Source organism: Danio rerio, chromosome 11, assembly GCF_052040795.2.
Source record: "Danio rerio strain M-AB ecotype USA chromosome 11, GRCz13ab, whole genome shotgun sequence".
NCBI classification, from domain to species: Eukaryota; Metazoa; Chordata; class Actinopteri; order Cypriniformes; family Danionidae; genus Danio; species Danio rerio.
In genome coordinates, this window is record NC_141031.1 from 14,346,454 (window position 1) to 14,358,612 (window position 12,159).

A 12,159-nucleotide genomic window follows, 5' to 3' on the forward strand; every position below is an offset into this window, starting at 1 on the left:
CCTTATTGGTACTTAAGTTTTTATTTGTCTTACAATTACACATCCCCAAGAAACAATGGAATATTTTAGAAATGTATCTTAATATATGGTTTCTATGAAATATAGTAGGGCTGCATGATATTCGAAAAATTTAACATTGCAATTTTTTTATTCTGCGATAAATATTGTGATATGAATGCAAGATGAGTTGAATAACTCTTTGGAAAGAATTGATCATTTTATACTGATTGTGATGATTCTGTAGGGAACTACATAAAATTTAATAAACTATGTAGAAGCACAGATCAATAATAATAATAATAATGATAATAACAACAATAATAATAATAATAGTAAACAAAAAAGGTACAGAGTAAATAAACAGTGTTTTATTGTTTTCCTAAAGTGTCGAACTGTATTCAGGTATGCAGTAATTAAATAATCAAATGTAAATCAATTCTACAGTTTTATAAACAATTCAATAAAATTTATCGGTACAATTAGTTATGTCTGGATGCTTTTAAAATCTTCACACAGTTACAGGTCTCAAAAAACACTTGCAAAATGATAAATTATAATCCAGACTCAACATATTGTATACTACAATGTGACTATATCGAATGTTCATATTGCGAGATCGATGCTGAAAAACGAAATGAGAAAAAAGTCTCCGCCACAGACTCGCGGGCTCTGCTGCTGCAGCAGACCCACAGAGACGTGCTCGACACCTGCTCTGACTTTAGCTTTGAGAAGAGCGCGACGACACGCGGGAAAAAACTTACAATACATTATCTTTTTCCCGGACATGTCCTTTATTTGAGGCTTAAAAATTGCATTCAGCCAATATTTCTAAATCGCCAAACATGTCCCGGATTCTGCTTTCTTTAGCTGCGTTTCTTCAATATTTTATACACAAACTTTTAATCTCAATCTCTCAGCAGCACCAAGAAAGGGAGTGAAATAGTGGATTTATTATTCTTTATTTTATTTTTTTACTTGAACACTCTGAAAAGGAACAGTGTCATGAAAAATGCTAAACGTTGTTGTTTTATTTGTCTGTTAAATAAGAATAAGAAATAATTCTGTTGCTGAGGGCCATTACAGTTTAAAAGAAAGAATGGTATTACTTTTGGGGCAGAAGGAAAATTTTATTAGAGACATTCCCATGTTTAACTCTTCTTTAAAAAGCCCAGAAAGATAAAGTGCTCTGATAAACAGTGTCAGCTTTGCACATTAGTTTGCAGTTATTTACATTGTCTAATTTTCCCATGTGGGCAGTAGGGTGGAATCTGTGCAAATATGCAAATATAATAAAGTCTGATAAATAAAATTATTCTTAAAAGTCACATTATTTCAAGTGCTGTGGAGAAAAGCTGTGTTTCAATCTAGCCTCTGCAATTATTTTAATGTTAAAAATAATATGTGCAATATATATTATTATAAAATTAATAATGTTTGGGAACATTGATACAGCCATAATCTTCTTATGATACAAACACAGATGAAATAGCTCTGATCATGTAAATGTTTGTACTAACTATACTGCACATTTTTATTAACAATAAATTATTTCTGCTGTCCAGTGTGAAAGCTATTTTTCAGCTCAACTGGATCAAAAATTTATCAAAAAGCTGTGTGGGAAATTGAAATTTTGGACACTGAACCTTTAGCAGTTGTTCAATTAACAATATTTTTTTTCTTATGTTCCTGCTCTCAGCAGTTTCTACTCTTTGCTGATGGTAAAAAAATTAATAACTGAAGTGACCTTTAATTAGCATTTTGCACTTTAAAAATTTATTTTTGTTTATTCAATTAAGATATTTTTCAGGGTCTTAATATTTTTTCTTCAATTCTTTTTATATATTCTTATGTAAAAGTTCACATTTATGCAACCAATAATTAATAAACTGGTTGTTTTTTCCATACTTACTGTTGCTGACTTGTTCTCAGTTTGATCTAGACGTTCATGCATTCGACTCAACAAAATAGGTAAAAGTAAAGTATTCATAATTTGTGCTGATATTTGATTTATAACGGTATCGGTATCGGACTGATGGCTGCAATATCGGTATCGTATCGGAAGTTAAAATGTTGTATCGGGACATCCCTACAAATATTGTATAAATTGAAGTGTTATATTTTTAAAAACAAAACTAAATGTATCATTTGACTGATTATTTTTTTGCATTTTAATTAGTCTTGATATTTTTGACATTTCTATCATCTATGGATTTTTAGTAAAAAAAAATTTCTATCGATCATATGTTTTCACATTTCCTCATTTAAGTATTTAAAATCAATATTTAATTGAAATTATGTTTTATGTCAGAAACAAACAGCAAATTACAGTAAGAAAAAACTTAGCATGTCCGGAAATGTGATGGTTAGCATCTTCCTCTGTCTTTTGGCGTGGATGTTTCTTTGGCATTTTTGGGTTTGTTTGGGAGAAAACTTGAAAACATACAGTAAGGGCGTACTCGCACTATGTACAGTTGCCTTGAGCTGGGCCAAAGCAGTCTTACTCAAAGCACCCCCCTCCCATTTCCCCTGACGACCCGCACTAACATTAATTTCGGGCCTAGGCACTCTTAAGTGATCGATGATGCGCTGTTCAGTTTATTAGAAGAGAAGCTCTCTTTCTCAGCACAGTGGAGATTTCTTCAGTTCTATCATCAGATATAACAGTCAAATATTTCGAGAACAGATCAGCCACTTTTGACACTCATAAACGACCATAACATCCTCGTGCTGCACGTATTAGGAAGTTTGCTGAAGGTGCGCAGCTGTCGTGCAGTGAGGGGTTTATGTCTTTGATAAACTACGACAGTTTGCGTTCATTGAACAGTAAGAATGATTAATTAATCCATATGAAACAGTCCCTTAAAAGTCGCGTCTCGCTTTCAGTTTCGGGGCTTAGGTGCGCTGTGCACTCACACACAAGTGTACTGCGCCAAAGCCCAAGTGAACCGTGCTCTGGCACACCTCTTCCAACTGGGCCTGGGCTGGCCAAGTGAACAGTGCCTGAGCCCGATTCAGAGCACTCACACTGCTCAAACGATCCGGGAAATGGGCCTGGGCACGGTTCGGATAGCATATAGTGTGAGTAGGCCCTAAAACTCTTCAGTCACACTGCTAGCGATCATAGATTCATGTAAATTTGGCAAGCTAAACGCATTTTGTACTGTACAGGAGGCACGGTGTAATGAATGTGGCCGATCAGACACATAATTATTTTGGCTTTATTCAACCTGTATGAATGTGTGTTCATGTTAGATGTTAGTTTCTGTTAGATTAGTCAATAGTTTCATTTTTTATAAAGATTCCTGTGCATATTTATGAATCAAATTTCTTAGACTTTGATTTTGTTTTAACCTGCTTAGACACAATTTTTTTATTTCTTTATATTTTGATAGCAATAGCCGTATTTGAAGTCAACTGTCCATTGGAAACATCACTGGATGATTCATTCTTTTGGATTTAAAGAGTCGATTATTTGGAAGCCCCGTTCAAATTAATCTTTAATTCAATTTGAGCTAATTCGCTACACACAGCAAGGAGAAGATTAATTGACAATGGTCTACAGCCAATCAGTACGCATAAAAAAAAGAAAAAAAAAAGTGCTAATCAGGATGCAGAACACAATGCGCTGTAAAAAACCCCCAAAAACAGCATGTCAAATTGCACACACACAAATCTTTGAAACTGCAGGACCGAGCATGTGAACACGGTTATGCCGACGGACCACTGTGTTTATTTATTTTCAGGAGGTTTCTTTAATAATCTCATAATAATCTGTATTTAATAGATTTCTTAATACTTAAGAGATTGTTAGTTGAGAATTAAATCTCAGATTAGTGGTCATATAGAAATTATACAAATAAAACTGCACTTGCGTTTTTCCAAAGGAGAAATCACCACATTCATCTACTCAGAGAATGAGACTGGGTGAAGCTTGTTGATTGGGTTCAATGTCAAAGCTGTTTTGCTTTCAAGTCAAATGTCTGAGTCCTGCTCTTGCTTCCTGCTCCATTTGAACCAAGCCTCTGTTTATGAATTTTATAACGGTTCATATGAGGCCAGAAAACTGATTTCAGTCAGCTCTTCAAGCCACAGATGCTCTGGCCTTGAATATAGTTCATCTTCATTATAATGGAGAGTGCTTTGAGTCATGAAGTATATTGCTTTTTATATGTAAGTAAATAAAGCCGGAAGGTATGTGAAATGAATAAGTTTAGGAAGTAAACCGCACTCAAAATGCAGTCAGGGCAGAATTTATATATGTGTCACCATTCAACATTGTGTTTCTTTTGAGGGTTTTTATAAGTCAGTTTTTAATTAAGCCGTTTACTAATGAAACTGGTCCTCTTCAAGAAAGGTGAAGCTCAGGCGCAGGTTGGGTGGCTATCAAGCATTTGTGTTTTTTTTTAGTCATTACTTAATTAGCCTATTTGGGCTATGCCATAATTAGAAATGTAAGAAAATTTTAGCAAAGTTGGCCTAAGCAACGTGTGAGTCTACAAAGTGTGACAATTGCCAATGTGTGTCATGCGCAGCAACGTTCTAGCTCCTGCAACAGCATCTCCTCCACTGGCGCACATTGAACGCACAAGCAGAGTTGAAGCTGCATGTATGTAGAGCAGAAACAGTGCTCAATCTTATCAATGCATTTATTGGGTAAAACTGCTATTTTTACTGTCATCCAGTGTGTTTTTGGTCATTATAAATGCCACTTCAATTTAGCGTGAGCTGTGGCAAAAATATACCCAGCACCGAAATGATTACGGCTCTGCTGCTTCAGCTCTGCTCACGCTCTGCACTAACGTGCTGCTGTATGTGCGATATGAAAGCTTTAATATTGATCCATTAACATGGACACTAAAAAAAACAAGCGCTACTTAGGGCTGCACGATTAATCGAAAATAAGTAACAATCTCGATTCGACTCGACACACGATCTTAACTCAGCTTTAATAGGATTCAGCTAATTATATTTTGAAGGTCAGGAGAGAATCTTAAAGGCGGTCGCAGTAGTCTTCACACCAACATGGATACCACATAAATGGCATTAAAAGCATCACATACTGTATTAGGGCTGCACAATTCTGGCTAAAATGTAAATCTCCTTTTTTTGGCTTAATCAAGATCACAATACTTCCTCACGATTCTTTAGATGTAAAATAAAGGTCAAAATGAGTAGGCTATTATTATTGTTTATTCTCAAACATATCGTCACCTTGGAATTATAAGGCTGTATCTGCCTTCTGAATGATTTTGAGATATTGAGCTTCAAAGTTTTTGCAATCCATATAGCAAACGGTATGTGTGCAACTTTTTTTTTTTAATCTTAACATGTAAACAACAAGTTTTCATTTAATATGAATATGTCAGTAACTCAATTTTGACAAAAATATCAGATAGAACCTTTTAATTCTAAAGTGACGATATGGTAAAACAACAACAACAATAATAATATTAGGCTTCTGCTACACATTACTGCTACACTACCGTTGCTTAAAATGCTAAATTTCTTACAGTCATTATGATGGACTTGAACAGACTTTCAATATGTCCTGTTTGTTAATTCAATAAAATGATGACATCTGAATACAACTATTCATAATTATTATGTATTATGTATAATGTATTATAAAATTTAATTATTATGTTTGAGACATATGCTTGTCATTTGTCATTGACAGCATTATTAGACCATTTGTTTTCACTGGTAAATTAAAACATTTGTCATTATCAGATTCCTTCCTGCATTATATTTAACATTATATAGGCTAGTGTAGTTATACTGACACTGTTAAACATGTATTTTCATGCACAACACAGCTATGAAAGAAAAAAAAAAAATCAAATGCTTGTCGTAATCATAATCGTAAAATGTGTTATGATGTGCGGCCAGTTTTATTATCACTTCCTAGTGCGGCTCATGGCTGTCGCCACTGTTATAAAACACATGCAAACTTAACGTTATTTACAACTATATTACTTGTTATGTACAGCCTATTTAGGTTCTGTTTGCTAAAGAAGGCGTTATTGGTGTGCTACATGCATGCGATCTCATTAGCTCGTGGTCAACTCAGGTGTGATTTCGCAGCCGCAAATACTTCATTCCATGAAGACAGAAATTACATTTCTGGGTGAATTATACCTTATAAATACAGTATGTGACACTTTTAATGCCATTTAAAGGAGTTCCTGTTCCTGTGAAGACTTGTGCGACTGCCTTTAAGCTTCTCGCTTGACCTTGAAAATAGGCTGAATTGTAGAAAAGCTGAATTAAGATCGTGTGTAGGGTTGAATCGAAATTGTGATCTTTTTTTCGATTAATCGTGCAGCCCTATACTGTATTTTAATAGTATAATTCAACCAGATATGTCATTTATGTCTAAATGCAATGATTTATTCGCGGCCGTGAAATCACACGTGAGCTGACCGCGTCCGCGATCTGTTTGTTTAGTACCGAGAATGATGCTAATGACCCTTACTTTAGTGAACAGAACTTGAATAGGCTGTGAATAACAGGTAATAAAGTTGTAAATAACATTCAGTTGTTGCACAGAGCGATTGTTTGAGAGCCTCGCTTAAAGAATGATTTGCATGTATGTGCTTTTTATCAGAGTGACGGGAGACATAAGCCACACCCAGAAGTGAAAATGAAACTGGCCGCACATCATTTAAATGATCATATTGCATTTTACAGTTATGATTACGAAAAGCATTTGATATGTTTTTTTGTTTTGTAGCTAACACATAGGGCTTTATTTTGACGGTCCATGCGCAAAGCGCAAAACGCAGGGCGCAAACGCTTTCAGGGCGTGTCAGGACGCGTTTTTGCTAATTTAAGAACGGGAAATCTGCCTTGAGCCGTGGTGCATGGTCTAAAAGGGTTCAGTTTATTTTCTTAATGAGTTATAGGTGTGTTTTGAAAATAAACCAATTAGAGTCTCATCTCCCATTCCCTTTAAGAGTCAGCTGTGTCGCGCCAAGAGCGCATTCGCTATTTACAGGACGCAAAGTAAGTCTAAGTGGAAAAAATGAGCATTTCACAAGCAAACAGTTAACAGTTTTTTAACAGAAAACTGTTATACAGAGCATCTACTGCGTGAGAATGAGAGATAATGGAACTACTTTCACATTCGCTCTTGGATAGGGAAACCTTTACGCACAGACATGAATTAGACTATAAATAAATACTTTTGTTTGTTAAGCGCAAATCTAATTTCCAGCAAACAAATAAATGAATAATAATAACAAAATGTCTTCAAAAACCTGAGTTATATCCTAAAAAACATGATGTGTCCCTTATGGTCTAAAACCTGACAGGTGGGCAAATCTAAGCTTGTTAAAATTAAGCAGTGCGTAAGCGAAGTTTAGATCGGGTTAGTTTTGGTCTAATGAAAAATCTATTATAGTTTCTCAAAATAGCAACGCGCCAGCGGTCCGCCTCAGAATGCCTTCCTTTTTAGACCAGAACGCTTATGGGCGCACAAATGAGCGTTAATGCATTTGCTATTTAAACAGCGTAGCGCAACGCCTCAAAACGACTCTTGCGCCAAGCTGAAACTACCAAAAGACTACTGCGCCACGCCTTGCGCCACACTGCGCCGGGTGTATGGTAGGGCCCATAAAGTTTTGCATGAAAATAAATGTTTTACAGTGTCAGTATAGCTACTCTAGCTTATATAATGGTGAATATATTGCTGAAAGAAATTATAATGACAAATGTTTCATTTTACCAGTGAGAACACATTTTTTGAAACAAACCCTTTTTTGTTTCAATCCATTCTGACAATGCAGAACCAAAAAAAACAAAAAAACAATGCAGTTTATATGCTTCGTCCTTGTTAAATTATTCATTAAGATATATCTAAACTAATTTTTGTTGTTGCCAACAACTCAGAATTGTAGTTGAGAACGACTGTTAAAACGGCCCATGTGATAAAAATTAGTTGGGTTTAAAATGGGCTTGAGCTCATACTTACAATTAATGTGTCAGACCGGGTTGGGCTCAGACACAAGTTGCATGGGCTCGGGTAGGGTCAAGTTTCAGTTTTTGGGCCCGATCTAAGCTCTACGAGAGAGTTATGGTGTGGAGAAACCCCAGAGCAGCGTACGACCCAGACTTGCATGCCCAGTGATAATTTGGGCTGCAACATAATGGCATTTTCTAGGTTCAATACTTGTGCTAGATGGCTGTGTCACTGCCAAGGACTACCAAACCATTCTGGAAGAGCATGTGCACCTAATTGTTCAAACATTGCATCCTTTGATTGATACCATAATGAGACCATTATACCAAGATAAAAGTTTCAGAAATGAATCGCCTCAAAAAAGTTTGATACCTTTATAAGTCAAGTTAAGTTTAGGGATTGGGGTAGGTTAGGGGGATATTACAACCTCATGTCACACATCAAGCTTTGCAAATAAATAGTCAAATACATGTGAAAATGAGTCAAAATATTTAAAAAAGGTGACTGACAGCTGAATTGACTTTGGTCTTTTGTTTACCTTTGTCACTTTATTTAATGTTCTCACGCTCTGATTTGTTGCTGAACAGCCAATCAAAGTGCTATTTTTCACCAACTGTGATTCTACATGCTAATCAAGGGATCTTGAGCTCAATCAATGAAAGGCGACGTAAGGGACACCCCACACAAGCTAGCCTGACAGATGCTCATGCAGGCAGAATACTGCCTAATGGCTATGTGCTGTTGGCTTTTATCATGAGCTTCGAGGTTTTGTTTTTGGTAATAGGGTAATGTAACGTAGTTTAGTAGCATGTTACGATAAAAACAACATGCACACATACACAGCACCACACTCTCATTCACACAGATACACAAACATGGACTGCACCACACAAACAAACACACACAAACACACACACACTTAAGCCCTCGCAATATGTGTTTATGCGCCGGGAGAGCTCGCGCTGAGCGGAGCAATAAAAATAGAAGCACTTTTCTGACGGACCCTTACTGAGAGCTCCACTCCGCGCGAGCTCTCCCGGCTAAATGCATATTGAAAAAATATAAAAAGACAGCTGTGAAACATAACCAGCTTTGTTTTTTGTAGGAAACACACTTTAAGGCCCGTTTCCACTGAGTGGTATGGTATGGTTCAGTTTGGTTTGGTACGCTTTTATGGCCGTTTCCACTGTAAAAAGCGTACCGAACCAAACCGTACCGTACCATTTTTTCGGCACCCTTTTGAAAGGGTCCCAAATAGGAGAAAAGGTACCAAAAGGTGGAGCTACACGTGCAGCTGAACGCTGATTGGTTACAGAGATACGTCACGAGCTCGTGGAGCTACACAGAACGTAAACAAAGGAACCGCCATGTTTTTTTAAATGCAAAGCTGAGACATTACATGGAAATACTATATGCATATAATAACCAGCCATGGATGACCCGGGCTCAAACAAACCTTGCTGTGGTCTCTGTGAACAGACACAAAGCCAAGAAGAAAAAATCTGCCATGTCCTGTAGTTGTTTTACGAGCCCGTCTAAAAGTGCGAGCGGTATTCGCTTTCTTCCGGGAGCTCACGATCGCTTCTATATTTGATATAACGAACTTCTTGAGCTGATGGTAAAAGGAGTGTGATAACTGAAATGTCTCCGTCATCTGATCCATTCAGAAAAAAGGACAAGCACGAGAGTGAAGCGAGAGTGAAACGCGGGGAAAAAAAGAGAAGCCGTCAAAACACAGGAGCAAAAGTGTTTTAGCAACCTGAATCATGAATAAACTGCCATGTTTATCTTCGTCTTTTGGACTATTATGAACTGGAAATGACAAAATGACTCTCTAACAGAGCTTGCATGTGCTGCTGAAGATTACAGACACAGATGAGAGGTTTGCTCTGACCGTGGGCTATATTGCGTGTGTTTTTGAACTCAAATACGTACTAAATGTATGATGTGTGTAGTTTTTCTGTAATTAATGATATATCGGAGACTGTAAGGGGCTGTATGTGTTCATATATGTTGCATTTATGTATTTATTTATATAATTATAGACATTACAGTAGCCTATTTCACACTGTCATTGATCTGCAGTTATAATCAAATCATGTTCATAGAAAAGTTAGTAATAAACATTTATAAACAAGTATTTATGTGTATAAAGTGTCTGTTTTGTGAGAAGTGCTGCTCATTATGATATGTGAACGACCCGTACAGCTTCACTGTAGACATTTATTAGAGCGAGCAAGACGTCGACTTAAACTTGTCATACACCACGCTCACCAAAGGGGTACCCTTTGTTGTGGAAACGCAAGCCTGATAAAGGTGACCTGTACCGACCCGAACCGTACTGTACCAGTCAGTGGAAACGAGGCATTAGATCTTTTTAGGGTAAGAGGTTTTTAAGTTACTGCCGCTATAACTGAATGTGTCAGGAATATCGAAAACAAAACCGACTTAACCGCGCTCATTTCTGGCGCCCCCCTGGATGTACAGCAACCTTAGCATTTGCCTATACTGCCTATGCCAGGGGTCGGCCCTGAGTTGGCTCCTGAGTGTTGTAAATACCATCGCTCACCTCCTTCGCGACAGCGCATAGGAGATAAATGACGTTAGTACATAATAACCGGTTTTGATTATTACTGAACCGATACCGAATTGTCCGCGTCTGCATTGCGGTGCACCGAAAAAAACAATTAATTTTGACACCCCTAGTTCTTGCTCTGATGTGTTGCTGAACAGCCAAAGTGCTCTCTTTTTCACCAACTGTGATTCTACATGCTAATCAAACGATCTTGAGCCCAATAAGACGTAAGGAATACCCCAAACAAACTAGCCTGACAGAGGCTTACTGACAGTCCAACACTGCCCAATGTCTGTGTGCTGGCTTTTATCATAAGCTTCAAGGTTTTGTTTTCGGTAGTAGGGTAACGTAACATAGTTATTAGGTTACAAAAAAAAAAAAAAAAACTGTACTTGCAACACCCATTCAGTTAAGGAACCGAAAAGCAATTGGGTTTTTGTCCTTCATCACCGGTAAAATACCCAGACTTTCAGCAACTTGCTATTTCTCTGCAAGTTTGATTTTACAAATTTTACAAAGGTAGCACAATCTGAGCTGTAAAAAGTAGAGCTGTCCAATTAATCAAATGGTTCTTCAAATGGTTATGAAAAAATGAATATAATACAATTATCAAAGTATTTCATATTCCTGAAATCCACATTTGTTCCTCTGCAAAGCTCAATTTCACCTAGAAATCAGTGAAATCATGTAAAAGAGAACTTGTGCTGTTGTGTGCATGAGTTCAACCTCAAGGATGGAGCAGAACACAGACATGTAAAGTCATCCTTTAGCTCAAGCATCACAAAAATATGGTTGAATACATGAAAAAAAAAATGTGTCAAAATATTTTAAAAAATGTGACAAAATGACAGCTGACTTGACTTTCATCTTTTGTTTTGTTTTGTCACTTAATGTTCTTGCGCTCTGATTTTTTGCTGAAAAATGCTTTCTTTCACCAACTGTGATTCTACAATGCTAATCTTGAGCCCAATGAGAGGTGACGTGAGGAACACCCCAAACAAGCTAGCCTGACAGATGCTCAGCGACAGTCCAACGCTACCCAATGGCCGACCATTAGCTTGGTGTGTCCTGGCCTTTGGACAAATTGGTCACCATAAGATTGCCATCCATCATGTTGATCATTTTGATGTTTAATTTGCTCCACTGTTGTTCATTAGTCATATGAGCTCAATAGCATTTGCTACAGTGGATTACAGCCTGTCAGTCTTCATAGATGAATTATTTTGTCTGCCGCTGCTGTGAGGGGATTCGGGGAGGTCACATCACAAAAAGTGCTGGGCTTGTTACCACAAGAGGGATCGAGAGGTGTCTCCGTGTCACACCATTGAATGATTATTTTTTGGGTAGCTAATGATGTGGTTAAATATGTCTGTCGTGTACATGCATTGACAAACTGGATCTAGTTATGCCACGAACTGCTCATGCAGTTGCAATGCATAACCTTTGACCAGTGCATGGTCAAACAGGACAGCCTGATTTATTAAATGGTTGGTTTATTTTGTTGAACGTCACATGACCTTTGCCCTGCATGTTTTGAAGGATGTGTTTATGCCTGTGGTTTCCTATAAGGACTTGCACAGATTTTTAGATTTTAATCATGACTGATGCTGATAACCGTTGCTGC

The 12,159-nt window shown here is 37.2% G+C and overlaps 1 protein-coding gene and 1 long non-coding RNA gene across 3 annotated transcripts in view; one reads left to right on the forward strand and one right to left on the reverse strand.

Moving 5' to 3' along the window:
- The window catches only part of LOC147834759 (uncharacterized), a 436,363-nt gene that overhangs the window by 183,679 nt on the left and 240,525 nt on the right, over positions 1 to 12,159 (reverse strand). The window contains exon 3 of the long non-coding RNA XR_015502488.1: positions 5,484 to 5,588. This is a non-coding gene — a long non-coding RNA (uncharacterized LOC147834759). The remainder of the gene's footprint in view (positions 1 to 5,483; positions 5,589 to 12,159) is intronic.
- Positions 1 to 12,159, forward strand: part of wdr18 (WD repeat domain 18) — a 156,020-nt gene that overhangs the window by 43,857 nt on the left and 100,004 nt on the right.